The sequence below is a fragment of the Peromyscus maniculatus genome, chromosome 2 (genome assembly GCF_049852395.1).
Source record: "Peromyscus maniculatus bairdii isolate BWxNUB_F1_BW_parent chromosome 2, HU_Pman_BW_mat_3.1, whole genome shotgun sequence".
In the NCBI taxonomy this organism is placed as follows: Eukaryota; Metazoa; Chordata; class Mammalia; order Rodentia; family Cricetidae; genus Peromyscus; species Peromyscus maniculatus.
This window is the reverse complement of record NC_134853.1, coordinates 98811842-98831500: the sequence shown is the minus strand read 5'-3', so window position 1 is coordinate 98831500 and position 19659 is coordinate 98811842. Positions and strand designations below refer to the sequence as shown.

At 37.3% G+C, this 19659-nt stretch overlaps 1 protein-coding gene and 1 long non-coding RNA gene across 14 annotated transcripts in view; one reads left to right on the top strand and one right to left on the bottom strand.

Annotated features, from left to right (window-relative positions):
- Positions 1-19659, top strand: part of Ptprd (protein tyrosine phosphatase receptor type D) — a 2233434-nt gene that overhangs the window by 637950 nt on the left and 1575825 nt on the right. For all 13 annotated transcript variants that reach the window (XM_015999923.3, XM_076564405.1, XM_076564406.1 and 10 more), the window contains one exon: positions 14389-14491. The gene's annotated coding sequence lies outside the window, so the exon portion shown is untranslated. The remainder of the gene's footprint in view (positions 1-14388; positions 14492-19659) is intronic.
- On the bottom strand, positions 11252-15178 carry LOC143271883 (uncharacterized). The gene is made up of 2 exons (XR_013049171.1): positions 15090-15178; positions 11252-11348 (listed from the first exon to the last, which is right to left on the bottom strand). It is a non-coding gene; the product is annotated as an uncharacterized LOC143271883 (long non-coding RNA).

Genomic DNA, 19659 nt, shown 5'->3' with positions numbered 1-19659 from the left:
ATGCTTCTGGGTCAGATCCAGCTTATATCTTCCCAGCCCTACGTCCTAAGACTGTGGTATCTTCAGCAATATGGACCTAACCTTCAAACTCTGGGTTCAACCAAGGCAACCAAGGAAAACAGCGATAGCCTACAATAGACCAACAACTCAAAGGGAGGTTTCTTATTCCTGCCTGGTACTGGGGATTTTGTTAAATAGTCTATGGCTCTTGGGGATACATTTTCATCTCAAGCAGTATAACTTCATCCAAACTGTGTGTGTGTGTGTGTGTGTGTGTGTGTGTGTGTGTGTGTGTGTGTGTGTAAGGACACAGCACAACATGACCTCTGGGATACATTAAAACTAATCCTAAGAAGAATATTTGTAGCTCTAAGCTCCTACTTTTAAAAAGGTATGTCAGAAAGAGCTCAATTAAATGAAAAAATGGTTTAGTGATATCACTCAAAAATGCAGAAAAAGAACAAGCCAAACTGAAATCTAGTAAACAGAAATTAATTAAATACAAACAAACAAAAATACAAAGAATCTAAGAGCTGATTTTTTTGATAAGATATACAAGATGTGCATACCATTGGCCAACTAGCCAAAAAAAAAAAAAAAGAGAGGACCCAAGATTAACAGAACCACAAATAAACAGGGAAATATTATAACAGATACCAAAGAAATGTAATACAATTTTAATATTAAAATGAAATTTCTTTTTTACAGTTATCTCATTCTAAATTAATATATTATTTCATCTAATTCCTTTGGATTCTTATTTTAATTAATTGGAAAATTCTATTTGTGTCAAATTGTTGACAAGATTATATTTATCTGTTACTTAATTAATTCACATTTCTACATGCAAATAACATTTCTTAAACATAAACATACATTTCTATGGGAGAAATAACAACTGTTTGTCTTGTAAGGGTCTATTATTTCTTATGTATAAGAACATTCTTACACACATTATAATATTCTTTGCAAAAACCAACTAGATAATTAAAATATTCATGGATTCTATGTGCATTTAGTATTCATGAAAAATAGATTTTCTAAATTTGCTAATCATTTTATATTTGTAACTACCACAATCATGACCCTTGTTCCATTTTAATTTTACAAGAACCAAACAGGTAAATAGAATGACAGACATAAGGCATACCATAATTTCCATTGTTTATATCTTGATGGTGACATTAATTTCTATAAGGAATAAAATTTCTTATTGCATATCTTCTCCATGCAAGTTAATAAAATGGGAACTTGCATAAGGACCTTCCACTATCTCTTCTTATAACGTACTTTACCTCGCAGGTATGGAAGCCAGCATGAGGGTTTTTATTTCCATCAATTATGTTGTCCTATATAAGCATTTACAGAATATCCATTTTCAAGTTTTCAGAAAAACAACAAGCAGAAGTCATTTCTACCTCATGAAATCCTCATGCTGTAAACTTAGAACACTTTTTATAGATCTCCTGCCACCCATAAGCTCTCATGCTTATGAGAGCTTATGGCCCTTGATGCCATTTCAAGTAGTCATTTTCAGTGTTAGAGCCTATTCATGGAAGTCTTTATTCTAAACACTACTCTTTCCCAGTTGGACAACTATATTGGCAAAATGATGGTAGGATTATCTCTGGAAGAAGAAACAAGCACATACAGATACTTTCACAAATATACAGATATACCCATGCATTTTTATTATTGTAGAATTCTTTTTCAATAGGAACCTACCTACCACATACTCATTGGACTACAGAATCTGGAAATGAGAAATAAATTGTATTGTAATAAATGAAGTCAGCTTTATGTTTACCATCTATTATTTCCCAATTTTATTATTGAGTAACATATATGCCCATAAGCTGTATACGAACCTCCAATAGAAACATCACAGTTTCCCAGTCTTTCTCAAAAGTACCTGTGACTCTTGTCATTACAGTGGCCAGTACCATGTCACTAACCACTGTGTCATGCTTCTACCCTCTTTTGGTGATTAGAAGTAATACTTAGGCTCTTGACATTCTTAAGAGCATTGACCCTGGTAAGTTACCAATATACCTCCTCACCCTATAGAAAGATGGGTCATTGGGGCTCTTTTAGGGACATAGCTCTCAAGTGGTGACTTCTTTATGTTGTTGTATGTGTATTGCTCTTTTGGGGAGTCTACCACCAAGCTCCCAAATAAATCACACATGGAGGCTTATTATTAATTATGGTTGCCCAGCCTTAGCTTGGCTTATTTCTAGTCAGCTTCTCTTAACTTTAAATTATCTCATCTACCCTTTGCCTCTGGGCTTTTCCCTTTCTGTTACTTCTGTATATCTTACTTTTACTCCATGGCTGGCTGTGCGACTGGGTGGCTGGCCCCTGGACTCCTCCTCCTTCCTCTCTCATTCTTTGATCTCTCCCAGATTTCTCCTTCTGTATATTCTCTCTGCCTGACAGCCATGACTATCCTTTCTCATGCCTTGCTATTGCCCATTCAGTTCTTCATTAGAATATCAGATATTTTAGACAGGTACAGCAACACATCTTCACAGAGTTAAATAAATATAACATAAACAAAAGTAACACACCTTTGCCAGGCAGTGGTGGTGTACACCTTTAATCCCAGCACTCCAGAGGCAGAGGCAGGCAGATCTTTGTGAGTTCAAGACCAGCCTGGTCTACAGAGTGAGGAAAGGTGCAAAGCTGCACAGAAAAACCCTGTCTCGAAAAAACAAAAACAAAAAAAAGTAACACACCTTAAAATAATATTCTACAATATCTCCTTGCATATATATCTAATCCAATTTTAATTTCCTACCTTCAATAACCTCTACTTTTCATCCATTCTTTGCTAAACAACCTTGCAACATGTCTACTGGGCTTCAATCTCAATTGTCAAAATCTTAGGAAAATGCTCAGAAGTAGCACTTTGCCTGAAATAGAAAGATCAAAGCATTCATAAACACTCTTCAATGGAACACATCACAAGGTAAAGTTTGGTGTAAACCATGAGGAGAAAATTTAACACCAGAATAGCACTGACTCCATCTCTTCTCTAAGATTGAACTACAGTTTGAAACACCTGCTCTATTTTTACAACTGTGCTTTCTAAGCAGCTGATAGTCCTAAACCCAGAATCTGGTCCCCACTTCTACAAAAGTTAGTGCTGGTGGTTTCCCTGTAACAGTCCTTTGGTAAGACAATTCCATAGAATGTGTTAATTTTATTTCCAAAATGGTGCTAAATTTATAAGTGCCACATCTTACTCAACAAGTATCCTCTGATGGTGATAAAATACTGGATAATCCATTTTTCTAATTGTACTCGATATCATAACCAGGTTCCTGATTTCCAGATGTGGTATTGAGATTGAGAGGGAGAGGAGGATATATTTCACCAAAGGGTTTGAGCAAAGCAGAATGTACATCCCACTGGAATATCTTAACCAAGTGAGGGAGATCATTTAAAGAGTTTACATTGTGTCAGGATAGTCATGTAGAATGTCTGTGCTCCGCATAAGTAAGGAGGAAAGCAGCTGCTTTGAGGAGTATAGTGTCATCTTCATGAAGACAAAAACTTTGGGCAGGTTCTGAGACAATGGACCTCTGTACACAAAATGAACAGGAAATAACTCATTTGAGAATTACCTGCAAGCATTTTTACTATTCTACATGCTGCAATGTTTATCTCTTTTCTCATCTCTCATTCTTTTCTTTCTTGTTGTTTTTAAAAATTATTTCTTTAAATTTTTTTAGAACATAATTTTACCATTTTACTCTTCCGTTTCTTCTCTCCAAATCTACCCATATGCCATGCCTCCTTGCTCTCTTTCAAATTCATGATCTCTTTCTTTATTAACTTTTGTTACATGCATATATAAATACATACATACAGATAGATAGATAGATAGATAGATAGATAGATAGATAGATAGATAGATAGATGTCTAACTACAAATCTTCTTAGTCTGTATAATATTATTGGCATGTTTTCAGGGCTGACCATTTGGAATTGGTGTGCTCTTCCCTGGAGAAGACTATTTCTTCCTGCTCACAACATTCCTTAGTTGTATGTAGTTATCTCTATAGGGCTGAGGCTTCCTGGGATTTGTTTTCTACTTATTCTCTGCCAAACGAACTCTCAAAATGAAGCAAGAATAACAAATGAATTTTGATAGCAGAGTATCTTTAACAAGGATGTGTATGATCACTATGCTGTTGTCTTTTTATATGCATATAGACAGAATTGCTCCCAAGGCTTCGTGTCACAAAATAACAGTTACATATACTACCTGAATATCTTAATGAGAAGAGCCAAATTGTTTATTTTGTTGCTTTCACTACAGGGGACAAAAGTAGAAATAAAAATAGAGATGCCTTGGAAGATTAAGTAGTCACCCCCAAAAAGCTAATTTCCAGAGCTTTCACTTTGAAACCACAAAGTAGACTAAAGTCTAACTTGGCTTTTCAGGCCTCCGTACCTTAGTATTAAGTGACAACTGCCATCTCTAGAACATATGTTAAATTTACTGGGAAATTATTTGGATTCCAAAAGTCACCCATATATCCCCACCATATTGAATAAGGCTTTCTGTCTTTAAGGATATCTGAAAAGGAGAAAGTATGGACTCTTCAGATCATTCAAGTAATGTTATATAAAATGATTATTTCTTTTGTGGTGCTTTTAGGCTTTTGAATTAAATAGCTTATTTTTTTCAGGCAGGCTCTAGTCTTCACAAGCAAATAGAACTCTATGCATGGTTTCCAAAGCAGGGATATTAATATATAATCATTATTCATTCTGTCATTTGTATTATAAAAATGATAATGAGTCAGCACATATTCCTAGTTCTGCCTCACATCTCGCTGTGCTTCAGTTGAAGCACATTTGAAATGGCAGTGGAACTCCTTTGAGTCGGCTTTAATTTTGTTGCAAAATATCTCTTGATGATATTCCAGGAACAGGTTGAAGAAAAACATTTGTGACTTTAGAATTTCGATGACTAGTCTTGCTTAGGCTGGATTTCTGTGTTTGTGTATCTCTTTAGTCTTTCTACTGATCCAGCTGGAATCCCAGAAGCCAGCTGACAGAGAGTTGAGGATGCACTAGCCTTGTAAGCAGCGCACCCTTCTTTCAACCGTGGGGTGCCTCAGTGAGGTCAAGCCAAAATATTAAAACTAGCTTTAGAAGCTCACCCTTTTGGAAAACTGAAAAATGTTTGTTGACCACACTTTTTAAGTTTAAATTTCTAGTATCTTTGAGGAGGGGATTTATTTTGTAATTAATTCGGCACAATTTAAAGACTGACATTCCACATGCCACTCTTTGAGTTAGGGACTTTTAACCTCGCATCTTCATTTGGATAACCATTTCTCAGATTTGAATATGATTAGTTGTCCAAAAATCCATCTTAACTTTTTTAATCAATAGGCACATGTTGAGTATCAAGTGCATGCTAATTTGTCAACTACTTACCATGATTAGGGAGAAATACTGGCATATAGTAACGTCATCTTATCAGTAGGGAGCAAGTGTACTTCTGTACGTGGTACCCAACATGAGAAGTGGAGCATGCCAGTGTCTAGGTAAGGGTTTGAGATGTTTTACAAGTTACAGTGCTTTGTTAAGTGTGCATTTATCCACCATGACATTTCTTGAATTTATTTTCAGTTGTGTTTTCTTACCTTCCATACATACTAAAGAGTTATTCCTCTCTCTCTGTCTCTGTCTCTGTCTCTCTGTATCTCTGTCTCTCTCTGTCTCTCTCTGTCTCTCTCTCTCTCTCTCTCTCTCTCTGTGTGTGTGTGTGTGTGTGTGTGTGTGTAGATGCTTGTCTTTTCTTCTTTTATTACAGTTAGTGGACATAGTTTGCAGGATTTCAATCTTTGGAAACTTTTTGAGAACCACTCTTTGACATAGACATAGTTCCTAATCATTGATATCCTGCTTCTTATGGGAATGGTATGGTCTGTTCTAGAATTTCTGACCTTAGATCTTTTTGATGCTCTAGTTCAGCACACCCACCCCCAAACAGTATCTCATCAAGGCAGGTCAGGTCAGCGTGTTTTCTCCATTGTGCACAGAGCAGGCCATGCTGATCCTTGTGTGTTACCTTCTGCAGCATTTGACAGAGCAGGGGACTCGTCTTAGGCCACTGTTCTCAGTGGCTTTTGGGACCCTGCTATGTCAATTACCTACACAGAAAAGGCAGATCTACTGTATTCTTCCTTGTTTATTTTATCTTTCTGTCCTGAAATCCCAAACTGGCATACCCGGGCTTCAGTCATTGGACTTGCTTTCCTAATTGTATTTCCTAACTTATTGATAGCATTTTCTTCCCTACTGACTTCCAAAGTTGTGGTTCCATGCGTGTTTCTCATCTGAAATTTGCACTTCTGTATCTTCTCTGATGTCAACACATGAACTCAAACAAGCATCTTAAAATTGGCAAGTTCACATGGGCTCTTAATCCCCACCCCTCGATTACCCTGGCTTAATTCCCTTCTTTTGTAAATGTTTCTTCACTCTGTGCTTCCATTTGCTCAGTGACAAAACCATACTTTACTTCGCATTCCTGAGACTTCACAGCAAATTTTTCCAAAGCATGGTCTAGACATTTACATTCCACATGCTTCTGCTCTCTTCCAAGTCCTGTACACAGCCTCCTCTACATCCTTGCAGTTGAGTTTTTTCATTATTTCTTGTCTTTTCATTTTTGCCATCTTCAAGTAGCCTCTCAACATCCACCCAGAGTCTGCAGTCAGTTTTCTATTCAAACACCCCATTCACTTTCAGTGTCATTTGGAATTAAAATCAATGTCTCCAGTTTCTCAAAGAAGCCATGTGATTTTTACTGACATGTCCGTTCATCTCTAGTGCTATTCCTTCAACAGGGGAGTCCCATACTGTTTCACAGTCTAGTGGCTGGGGATGGATCAGTTGACATAGGCTTTCCACAGGAATCTAGAATCCATTTAAAAATCGGTAACTTCAGAACTAGGGAGGCAGCGACTTGATAACTGGCCAAGAAATTTACATGGTCACATGAGCTCCATGTTTTGTAAGAGACCCTTTCTAAAGAGTAAACTGGAGTGTAACAAGAATCTTAAAGGGTCTTATTAATAAAAACAAACGTGGAGCCAGGTATTGGGGTGAATGCTTAAAGATCAGAGAGACAGAACAGGCCACAGCTAACCTCACCTGGCCAGCTTCTCAGCTGATCCTGTTTCCTCAAACTGGATGCCTCTGAGTCCTCATCCGGAATGAATCTCAGCTGAACTGCTGCTCAAAAGCCTAAAAGCTTAACTAGGCCTAGTTCCTGTTCCTTATGCCTTATATACGTTTCTGCTATCACTTCCTGGGATTAAAGGCATGTGTCACCATGCCTGCTGCTTCCAGTGTGTCTTTGAACTCACAGAGATCCAGAGGGATCTCTGCCTTTAGAATGCTAGGATTGAAAGTGTGTGTGCCACCATTTTCTGGCCTCTATATCTAGTGGCTGTTCTGTTCTCTGATCCAAGATAAGTTTATTAGGATGCACAATATATTGGGGGACACAATAAAGCACCACAGTGGAGAATGATTGAGAAAGGTACCAGATGCTAATTTTGGTCCTCTGCTGTCACATACCTGAGCCTGTTCACATGGGCACTTACGTGTTTTTTGACAAGACTTTTCCTGTAGAGATGAAATGTACGTGTCTATGCACACCAGATAGCAAATCCATGACAGACCAAAGTACAGCTACCACCAAATTCTGTAAGTTTCACTGGGGTTACTTACAGGAAAATAGGTGACAGCTCATGAAACTAGGAGTCTGGAATACACTGCACAGCCTGCAGGCAGCTCAACAGGTTGGAGAGTGTCCTTTCCATGTACCTCATTCTTCTAAATGTCTTGAGGCAGCTCAGCTGGTTTCTGCTTTTCAAGGCATCTGATCTGATCTGTGAGTCTTCATGGCAGCTTTTCTGTTTTGGGAGTCTTTCTTGCAATTCAGCTTCCTTTGATGTGACAGACTCAGCTTCTATTGTTTACTCAGACAGGGAGGGACCTACTGAATCTTGTCTGTTGCAGGGACTTCCTGAAGCTGTTTTGAGTTGTTCACCTTCCTGCTTAAGGAACTTCACTGCAAGATGGAATGTTTCAATCTCAGAGAAAACTGTTACACAACAAAATACAACATACACCTATATAAACAACATATGCACAAAAATAGCATATAGTCATACATTCTGGACACACACCCAAAAGAAAAGAATGAAAATTGTCTACACATACCTTTAGAAACTGCTGTTCATGTGGTATAAGGAATTACCTAATTCCAAAATCAAAAGCACAACCACTCTCCAGGGCTTCCTTAGTCTTCTGCTGATTTATTTCTCTCTTTTCCAGTTAGTGCTATATTATATGTAAGTCATTTATATTCCTCATTTAAAATTTTAATTCTCTACTATAATTAAAGCCCTACAGCCTGCTGATTAAATATCTCAAATCTATTTGTTTAAAGTAACTAAGAAGAAAATAAATTCTAACAGGACACCCAACGTTTGCAGACAGTAATTCAGCCCTTTAATGTTACAGTGGTGGTAATGTTTTCCCTAATGCTTTACTTTGGATGCATTTCCTTATCATGCAGGACAAAGGGACACTGAGTGAGTAGGCTTAAAAGCTGGGGAAGACTCCCTCAATCTAGCTCTGGTCATCTGATGTTTGCCCTGAATACAAATGTAGGAAATATGCAATACAGCATAAAGCCACTAGAGGGCACTGTGGGACCTCTGTATGATGTGGAGCTTTCCATCATACGTTTGTAACAAAGGCTTTCAAAACTCAAACACCAAGAAATGTTTTGCTGATGTAGTTAATGGCTTTGCTTCATGTAGTGGGGGAAAAGGAAAACATCCTTCGGGTTAAAATTAGAATAACAGTGGCGAAGATACTCACAGATATTTCACAAAAAGTATACACTAATATCCATTAAAATACAATTCACAACCTCTGTCATATATTTAAATGTTAATTAAAATGCCTCTGAGATATAATTTTCATCTAATAAATTACATCCATATAATATAGCAAGTTTCTTATTTAGTAGTATGATAAATTGCTGGAAGAAATATCAATTGATTTAATTCTCAAGGGAAAAAAATCTGACTCTAGCCATATTAGTAATTGAAAATGTATTTGTTTTGTCCTTTGAACCCCCCCGCCCCCCCACACACATACAGGAATTTTTCCCACATATGTATTCCACACAAAATGGCATTCAACCAAAGTAATAATTTCTTAAAATTTAAAATCAATTGAATGGGAAGAAAAGGGTTTTTGGTACACGAGAACAAAAGGAAGTCAGATAACGAAGATGCTTTTTATTTACTGATAAATGTTTCAAACAGCATTTAGTAAAGTAAAAAGTTCCTTGAGTAAAGCATGAAATTAAGAAGAAGCAGAGGTAGGAATGTGTGTGTGCATGTGCATGTGCGTGAGTACGTGTGGGTGCAATTGTGTGTGTGTGTGTGTGTGTGTGTGTGTGTGTGTGTGTGTGTGTGTGTGTGTCTTTGTATTCCTACAAGAAAAGTTACAAGTGAACACAGATGGTGTGTCCTGCTTTGGTTGAAAGGAGGAAACCGCAAGTCTGGAGTCCAGGGAGGGAATGAAGTTTGCCCCTTTATGCCATTCTGTGTCCCTTAAATTTGTAGATCATAGAAACTCATTATCTAGCCACCTAACAGAACTAGTATTTTTAACTAGCACAGGAGGAAAGCTTTTGTTTAGCTATTGAGAAGTGTTATGAATTCTGGTTTTAATTATTTTAAATAATTCAAACAAATGCGTTAGGTGGATAGAAGCGTGTGTTGGTGCTGGAATGCAGCTTTATTGGTAGAGTATTTGTATCATGTGCATAGAGCCCAGCACTTGGGAGGTAGAGCTATAGGGATTGACAGAAAAGCTGACAGTCATCAGCCTCCTTCGAGCACACACCTGTTAGCTATGGTAGCTGCCTCCTCAAGGATCATAACTGCTATGTAGTGATCCTTGTTCCCTAGAAGAAAAAGTAAAGAGTACTCAGCTTTCCTCAAGAGCCAAGGATAGCCTCCCCATATGTAATGGTTAATACTGATTGATTGATATCTTGTGAGGCTCTAGAATTACTAGGAAAGAAGCTTCTGGCCATGCGTATGAAGAATTACCTGGATTAGGTTGATTAAGGTGGGAAGAACCTGGCTGGAAACAGGAACAAGCTAGCTGTGCAGGAACATGCAACATTCTCCACAGGCTGCCTCCTGCTCCTGCCATTAAAATTCCCCATCATGAAGGGTGAGCCCAAACACTTGCTTCCTTAAACTGTTTTGCTGCATATTTTCCCCAGCAATGAGACAAACAGTAATATACAAAATTGGTACCACACGTGAATCTGTTGCTCTTCTAAGTCTCAACATGTGGTTCTTAGGTCTTTGGAACCAATTTGAGGAAGGAATGCTCTGTGACAAGACTTTTTCCTGTAGAAAGAATTCCACAAGTCTGCTCACCCGAGAGAGAGGGAGCCCACGAGAGGCCAAAATCAGATAGCACCAAAGTCCAGCTTGATGAACCAGTGGGTTTTATTGGGGTTTCTTTCAGGAGTGTGGGTGAGGAGTCACTGACAGGAGTATCACCAAAGCCCACCACGCCATTCATATGACAGCTCACAAAAGTTGGGGAACCGGGGGCAGGATGCATGGTTGGCAGGCAGCTCCACAAGACAGAGAGTGTCCTTTCTAAGTGACTCAATTGGTCTGAACCTCTTCCCAGAAGCTCTACTGGACCGTCTCCAAATCTTCTTTGCAGGTTGGCTTGCCTGGTAATGGTTCTCAAAAGCCTTTGTTGTTTGCTCCAGGAAGGAAGTGGCCTTATCTACTAGGTCAGGTTCAGGGACTTCCTAAAGCTATTTTGAGTGTTCACCTTTTGGCTTAGAGTGCCTCCTTGTGGGATACAGTATTTCAGTCTCAGAGGAGACTGCCGTAGGCACCATAAGACGTCATCAAAGACTTTGAAACTTTGAGCCACAAACATCTTAGAGTGCTATTAGCAGAGCTTATTGGACCATCAGGGTGGGATATTAAAATACAAAAAAATGCTTAGAGAAACGTGGCAGTAGAGACTTGGGTTAAAAGCTTTCAGAGGAAAGCAGAGACTTCATCAGGTCCTGGACTGAAAAAAAATTGTGTGATAGCCATGCAAAACATTTAGTGTGCCATGCCCATGTCTTAAAAGTTTGAGTGGGGCTGAATTTAAAGCCAGTGAATTGATTTTATTGATGGGAAACTTCCAAAACATCACAGTATTCAAGGTGTGCTGTGGTTGCTGCTTGCTGCTCTCATCCATATCTACAGTTGTCAGTGCAAAAAGAGAGGAGAAAGATAAGAAAAATGTGGTTTGCAAGGAACAGTGAGAAAATAAACAGTTTAGGATAAGGAGACATCTATAATTGTTACGTAGTTTAGTGCCAGTTAAAGAGAATCCTTGTAGTTTGCAAGATTCCACCCACCCAACATTCCATCTTATGACAATTTTAATTATTGAGAAAGGAGAGAGCCTAAACTAAAATTGCCATTGAACAGTTTCCCTGCTCCTCAAAATCAATTGCTAAAAAGAGTCTTCTAAACTTATCACATAGAAGTTGATGCAGCTCAGTCCAGGGAGCTGAAGCCAGGCAGTGAGCAGCAGCATTGGCGTCTGCACAAAGATGTACTCAGAGGCTTTTGAATAAAGCTGTGGTGAAGATCCTATGTTGTAATGGAGACCCCATGATATTGAGGAAATACAGTGAGGTTGGCCCAGGACATAAGCCAAATGTGCTACAGATAGTTCAACCAGAGAGGCCAGGCTACCTTAGCCCCCAGAGCCCAAATGAGTCTATCATGAACTTCTGATGTGTGACACAGAGTTGAAGAATTGCATATTTGCCTTGCAGGGTACGGATATTGCGTTGATCCATTTTTCCCCCTGATCTCCCCATCCCTCAGTACTGGAAAGAGAATGCTTACTCTGGACCACTGTGTGTTGGAATTATGTCACATTTTGATTATACAGTTGAGGGATTTCTTGAGACTTAAATGAGCCTTGGATTTTGCACTTTTAAACAGTTTGGGGACTATTAATGACTATGGGGACTTCTGGAGTTGGACTGAACAGACTGTGAGTCCTGATGTGACTATGGGTCTACTGATCTCAGACAAACCTTCCTTCCTTAACCTAGTGTTGTCTGGTGTATTGTTGAAAGAATGAGATGAACAACTGATCCATTATGGCTTCATTTATATACAGTAAGAGCTTTCTAGGAAAGTGTACGAGAGATGACAGGACATGAATCATCCTTAGCAGAGGGAAAACTCATGGAAATGAAGGTTAGCAAATGCATGGTTTATTGAAAACACTATAGAGTTCAGTATTCTAAAGCTTTCTGTATCTGCTCATTTGAGGGGGGCACTCTGCCACTAGTACTAATGTAGCGAAACGGTTAATAGTGTGTGCTTGGAGGTGTCTGCCGCTCTTACCGGAGGAAGTTCAGAAGCATGTATTATCATTTCCATTATGCAGGTGATCATTCAGAGAACTATAAAATTTCATCAGTTTGTTAGGTCACACTTTTACTTCAGAAAGGAAACCTAGATCTGCTTTTGATTCTTTTCTTCTTCACTTCAGCATGCATAGAAATGTTGCTGGCTCTCTCATTTCATTTTCCGTCCTTTTGATGTTCTTTCCTAACCCAGATGCTAGTACCCATGGACCTCATCAGCAACCTCCCGACCTTTCTGGCACTTGGGCCTCAGTGTGTTGTCTCACAAGAAACTTGTTGGGAGGGTTAAGATTGTGTTTTTAAAGGCTCCCATCTGACTTGCCATCTTGTGCTACCTGTTACCCTAGGTCGAAGGCCACTGCTCCACTTCAGAATGTCCCTATAGACATTATGCATGATTCTAGGATAGCAATTACTCCTTCCCTACTGCCCCATGCAGCCTGGGCAGGGGCAGTCCACAGGGGCCATGTCCCTCACACAGCCATATTTGTGTAAGCAGGATCTTTAATAGACTCTCAGTAAATTATCTTAATTTGAAAGTACCTTTTGCTTTTATATAACACTGAATCAATGTGCCAACATTATTGTTATTGTCTAAGTGGAAATTGATAGAATTCTACCATGGCAGGAACACAGGAACAGAAAAAAACTTAAGGGGTGAGAGAAGGTTAAAGAACGATTCAAAAGAGAGACAGAGAGAAACAGAGAGAAAAAGAACGAAAAAAATCCGTGCATTATAAAAGAGAGACAGAAGAGTATAACAATAGTCTATTTTGAAGTGGAGTTTAATAAATCAAGTAGTTCTTTCTAAAGATATCACACTTCACAAAATCCAAAAAAAGTAATTATTTCATGATCAGCACCAGGGGAAATGGATCTCTAGATGGCCACCAGAGGGCAGTGTTTGAAGTAGGGAATGCATGTAGAGATATGTGGAATTCTATTATTCTATTCCAGAAAGTAGTATCAGAACCAGGTAGTAACACAGACAACCAATTTGTGTCAAATCAGTCATCATGTGATAAGAAAATGTTGTAAGCGAATCATTCAGAAGTGTGTTTTAGCATGTAGGAAGACAGTGAACATCAGTGATATCAGCAAGTCACAGAATCAGAGACAAATGCAAGAAGAGGGCAAATATTTAAAAACAAACAAACAAAAAATCACTCTGGAAAATCAGATGTGTTACTGCTTCTCTAATGTGTGTTCAGTGTTCCTCACTGTGATGGTACTTGAGCTGTGTGTGCCTTCAGATGTGCTACTGCTTTCTAAAGGTTTTGCATTTCCTATAATCTCCTCATGTGCTCATCACAAGTTTCACAACAGCCACATCCTGGCACATTTGATGAGATAGTAGTCTTCTCAGTATCTCTCATGATGAGGTACATGGGGTAGGAGAGACACAAGTCTGTAGGAATTACAATACAATACCATATGTATCATTAATATTTCTTTCCATAGCAAAAGTGTAAATGATATTTTTAAAACTTGCTTCTTTTGAGGTTTAAAATATATTTGGATTTATAGTCTTTAAAGACAATGCATATAAAATGACTTCTTGAATTAGCATACCAATTACTTAAACCAAATGGATATGAATGATTGCACTGAAGTAATAATTTTTACAAGAGTCATTTTATAGAAGATAAAATATATATGGTCCCTTGACACAGGCACAGTATTAACCATTGAGGTATAAATTATAGAGGTCAAGAGTTTACACTGTTCCCTTTGTGTTGAATATTCTGATAAATGAACATCTCATATGACAGGAAAAATAACATAATGAGTATTTTATTAAGTTTGAAAGGAAATAAAAAGGTGACTAACATTATATTTTGTTCCAGCTTAAAATAAAAAGCAAGCAGTTCCTGGCCTGTGGAACCCCAGTGATGCGCCTGTCAGGATGCTGGCCCTAATGCTGAGGGACATCATGGGCTTTGGCTCCAGGTGAGTTGAATGTGTTGAATATGGCCATGTCTCCATGATTCAGTGTTGCTTCTCTCTATCTTTATTCTACAGAATTCATACTGAAGTTTCACAAGCACATTTTAAACATTTAAATATAAATATTTTGTTTCTCATCAGGAGTTCAGGGCATCTATGATTCTTTTGCCTGCACTTGAGACCCTTATACTCCTACTGGGTTGCCACGATATGAGCTTTTGTGCCCAGTCTTATTGTATCATGTTAGGCCATGTTTAGTGGATATTCCTGAGTGGCCTGTTCTTTCTTTTCTTTTTTTTTTCTTTCTTTTTTTGTTAAGGGAAACAGAGGAAGAGTTTATCTGAGGAAGAGGGGAGGTGGCTTAAAGAAATGGAGGAAGAGGAATCTGAGGTTGGGGTGTAATGTTTGAAGGAAGAATAATAGTTAAAAAAACTCTCTCAAAAAACAAAGAATTATCCTTTTATAATCTTATAATGTATCTAAAATTAATGCATGCTTCTCCCTTATAACTTGAAAGGACAGGATATGTAGAATACATAGATTTAATTTTAAAGCAAGAGTCAAAATGCCTGAGCAACAAGGAAAGGTTATGATCACATACCCACAGAGGTGAGGACTAGGGCTGGCAGTTTCTAGCAATGTTCCTTATCTCCACACCAGTCTTCTTAACAACAGGTGCTATAAGGCTGAATTACCACAGAGACAACAAATGTTATCACTCATGGAATAGACAATTCAAACAGGCAAATTGCTGAATTGCTCAAAAGACTTTTTGATTTTCTGATTTTAAAATTACAAAAGTTCTGAACTCTGAAACATTTAATCATTAGCTAGATATAATTAGATTAAATACATAGTTAGCTTAGCTAAAATATATGATTGTAGAAAAGTGTCAGAATGAGCCTTTCATGAGCTAGAACCACAGACTATTGAGGTAGGAAACGGAAGATTGATATTAATGACTTCATTGAAAACATTATATACTTTGTAAAACCTATGTAGCAGTCTTCAAAATTCTTGTGTTTTGTGTGTAATTCCCATTGGTTCCCAGCTTTAAACATTTTTAAGGGTAAAGAAAAGAAAAAGACAGTGAAGTATACTAGGGACAGGGCTATGGAAAATAAAAAGTACACAGTAAGCATTTGGTCTGTTTATCAAGTATCTTTTGTTATTTGTTTGTTTTCTTTATTAAGATTTTTTTATTCATTTTTACATTCTAACCACAGATCTCCCTTTCATCCCTCCTCCTACTCCCTCCTCACTCACTCTTCCCCCACAACCCACCCACCCTCTCCTCTGAAAAGGTAAGGCCTCCCATGGGGAGTCAGCAAAGCCTGGTACACTCACCTGATGCAGGTCCAAGCCCTTCCCCCCTGCATCAAGGCTATGTATCTTAATGCCTCTCTCATCTGACACAGCAATTCTATGAGCAATAATTAGGGATATAAAAATAAGATTTAAATGATAGGGTGTTTGTCTGTTTTAAAAGCATTGAAAATTATGAAAATCTCAAGTATGATCTCATAGAACTTATAGAAGGTGTTTTTCTGTAGTAGAAATATATATAACTATTAAAAACACATGCCTTCAAAGAATGCTTCCACAATGAGAAGAAGAAGGTACTTTATAAAGGAGAAAAACAAGAATTTTAATATTTTTCATGTATGAAAAGAAAAGAGTGGCAGAGAAGTCAGCATGGTAAATTGATTTAATGCCATATATATGATATAATTGTATATATATTTATATATATTATGATTATACTATATGATGTGTAGTAGAGTGATATATGATTATATGTAAAAATATATAATGTGATTATATAAATAATTAATATATTGATTAACTTTTTGTTTTCTTATCTATATTTTTCTAAAATCAAAGGGCTTCTTTGTTTAGAAAATACAAAGTGAAGCTTATTCATAATGAAAAGAATGAATTTAATTTCCAGAGACACGAAAAAGATTTCCAAGAATTGCACCAACATGACATATTTGTATATGAAATCAATATACAGTCCATGTTATTTTGTAATATGAAAAAATAACCTATTTTGTGATAGCAAGAGTTGCTATCTAGTTATTGTGTAAATTCTACAAATATTGAATTGAACATGGGTGATATCTACATAATGCCCACATATATTGTACAGTTGTTGTTTTGTGGTAACTTATAGAATAAGTGGTACCTGTTGTATAAATTTGAATATTAATTTAAGTTTTAAGCTTATATAAAGTATTTCACTCCATGTGTTAAATAATATTTTTCACTGCATGGGTTAAACATATTAAAGATTTCCCACACAAAGTATCAAAATGCTGTCAGTTGAAAGACATTATTAATAAACTTAGGGTCACCAATGATGTGTAGGTGCTGCCCAAATTTGAATTCTCTACTTCACTTTTCCTATGTTTTCCATCTCCAAGTCTGTGTGTTGTACAAGTTTGAACCCGTGCCTTCCTGAAGGCTGTCTTATGAGTCTCTGTGTGTGTGTGTGTGTGTGTGTGTGTGTGTGTGTGTGTGTGTGTGTGTGTGTGACTTTCTGTCTGTCTGTCTGCCTGGTGTAACTTTTGAGTATGTCTGTCCCTAACAAATGGCTTTACTCTGTATTTATTGAAAAGCCAAGAAAGCATCACATGTCAAAGTTACTTTATGGAAATCTTTAACAGAGATTTACAAGGGGTTAAATTAATGACTCCAACTGACCTACATATCACTGGACTCTAACATCATTGTTTATCAAGAAATACCTGTATGTTGCATTTAACAACTGTGTCGGAAGTTCATTTTTTTAAGGTTTCTTAAATAAGGGTTTCACCCTACAGTTGCTGTTTTCAGCAAATTATCAGAACACACTGCATTAACCTTGGAACAGGAGCATGGAAGAGTGCATAATTTAAGATTACAGCTATGCTTTAGCTTAAGTTGTAAGAGCTGATTACATGGGAAATCCAATGAATTTAAGGCTGGTTTTTGCATTGTTCTCTTAAAGACAGGTTAAACAAACAGGATAAGTGCAAATGGGATAGGAGTCTTAAGCTTCAAGTGACCTAAATGTGTATTATTAACTTTATCTGTAAGGTCCAGCAAAAGTTCCAGGCTCTCAGAATGTAAGATATTTTCAAAATGTTTCATCATCATATTTCAACATACATGTATATGATTTAACTCTTGCTATGTTATGAAGAAAAATAATCATAGTATTGACTATGTTGCTTATCAAATTTCCGAAGTTTACTTGTGTTTTGTTGGCATGTTTTTCTGTGTTTCTTTTTATTCCATTGTGGCACATCAGGCGTACATTCCTCTGTATTATCATAGATAGACATTACTAAAAACACTGGTAGTTAGCTATCTCACATGCCTACATTCCTGTCCTTCCCATGGGCAATGCTGTCTAGGTCCATTTACCCTTCAGAATCTTACTGTTTATCTCTTGTCTATAGTCTATGTTTGACTTAAATTCAGAAGTGTACACTGTGTATTTTGCAAATTACATTGCATATTTTGTTCTTTTACCAAATGATTCCATATTCTCAAATCCAAAACCCTAACCAAACTCGAGTTTTGTGTTACCTCAAGATTAACAAATCATAAGTGTCTTCAGCTTTCCTTCTCTTTCTTTCTTTTCTTTTCTTCTTCTTTCCTGATCTCTTTAAAAAATAAAATGTTCTCTTCAGTGCATGTATTTGTTCTTAGGAAGACTTATTCAGGACTCCTTGCCTTTAACTCTTTAACCCTGGGTATTCTTGTAGCTATGCTTCCCATCACAGAACAGCTTGTGTTGTTTTATTTCTTCAGGACTGTTCTTCAGTCCCTATTGATGAGGATTTTGAACATGAAAACTTTCCACCAAATTTGTGTCCCCTATAAAATTCTTACCGCATTCTATTAAATTGATGGAGTACAAGAGATAGCCAGACTGAAATTCAAACCAACTCACATCCTCCCCACTGCATACATCTGAAGAGAGATAAGTAGACCATGTTCATCACACTTATACAGAGCAAGTTCCTGGCCAGACAGGGCTACATAATAAGACTTTGCCTCAAAAGTAAAATAGAATTTAGTTATTATCTGTTCTAATGAGGTTAAGAGCCAGAGGATTCTCTAAGTTTTCATTTCTTTCTCTCTTTTTTTCCCATTTTACAGCATTATATGCCTTTGTTTTCCTTCCTGTAGTGAAATCTCTCCATGGTAGTGTAAAGCCCTTTCAGAAAGGTGTTTAGGGAGACATTTTCCTCCTTCTCACTTAATGTACATGGGCTGCCCATTAAGTAAGCCAGGATCAAGGGTTCATAAGATGTCTCTCTCCTTTTAGAAAAAGGAAGTCATTGCTGCAGAAAACCCCAGGAAAGTGACATAAACTAATTCATTTTCATAAAATCCACTCACAAAATTCTTGTGATCTGAAAATTAAAGGCACAGAATGTTAAGATGGAATTGATTCACTGATCTGAAATTAATGCCAGCCACATATTAATTACTCCATGATCTCAAATTTCAGCTGCAGTTAATATGTAGCAGTGAAGATTATTCATTGTTGACAACAATTGTAGTAACAGTAAGCTTTAGCTTGGAATTATATTTCTTGATATAAATATTTTGCATAGTATAACAAAATATTGAAAAATCATATGATGATGTGAATTTTTTTCACACAGTGGTGTTGACAGTCATTCAAGAACATACATGTAGAATAAATTAAGGTTAATCTGTTGGTCATATTCAAAACACTTAGCTTTCCAAGTAACATGTAATACCATTACGGTGAATTATGTTCAAGTAACCAAAACTCAAATGGGGTTTCCTGTGTCCTTTACTCACATAGAGAAAATATAAATGGCCAGAAAATCCCCTGGGGATAAAATGAGACTGACTTACAAGAGGCTTTTAAATAGCTAATAAAAATATGCAATCTATTAAAACCTACTATAACCTGAAAATATGGCTCAGGATGTAAGAGCACTTGCTGCTCTTGCAGATGACCCAGGTTTGGATCTCAGCACCCCTGTCAAATGGATCATAACTACCTGTAACTCCAGCTCCAGGGAATCTAATGTGCTCCTCTGGATTCCATGGGTTCTTGCATTCTCATGCACATATGCCCACACAGGCACATATCCACAGATTTCATTTAAAGTAAAAACAAATGTCTTTAAAAATATACT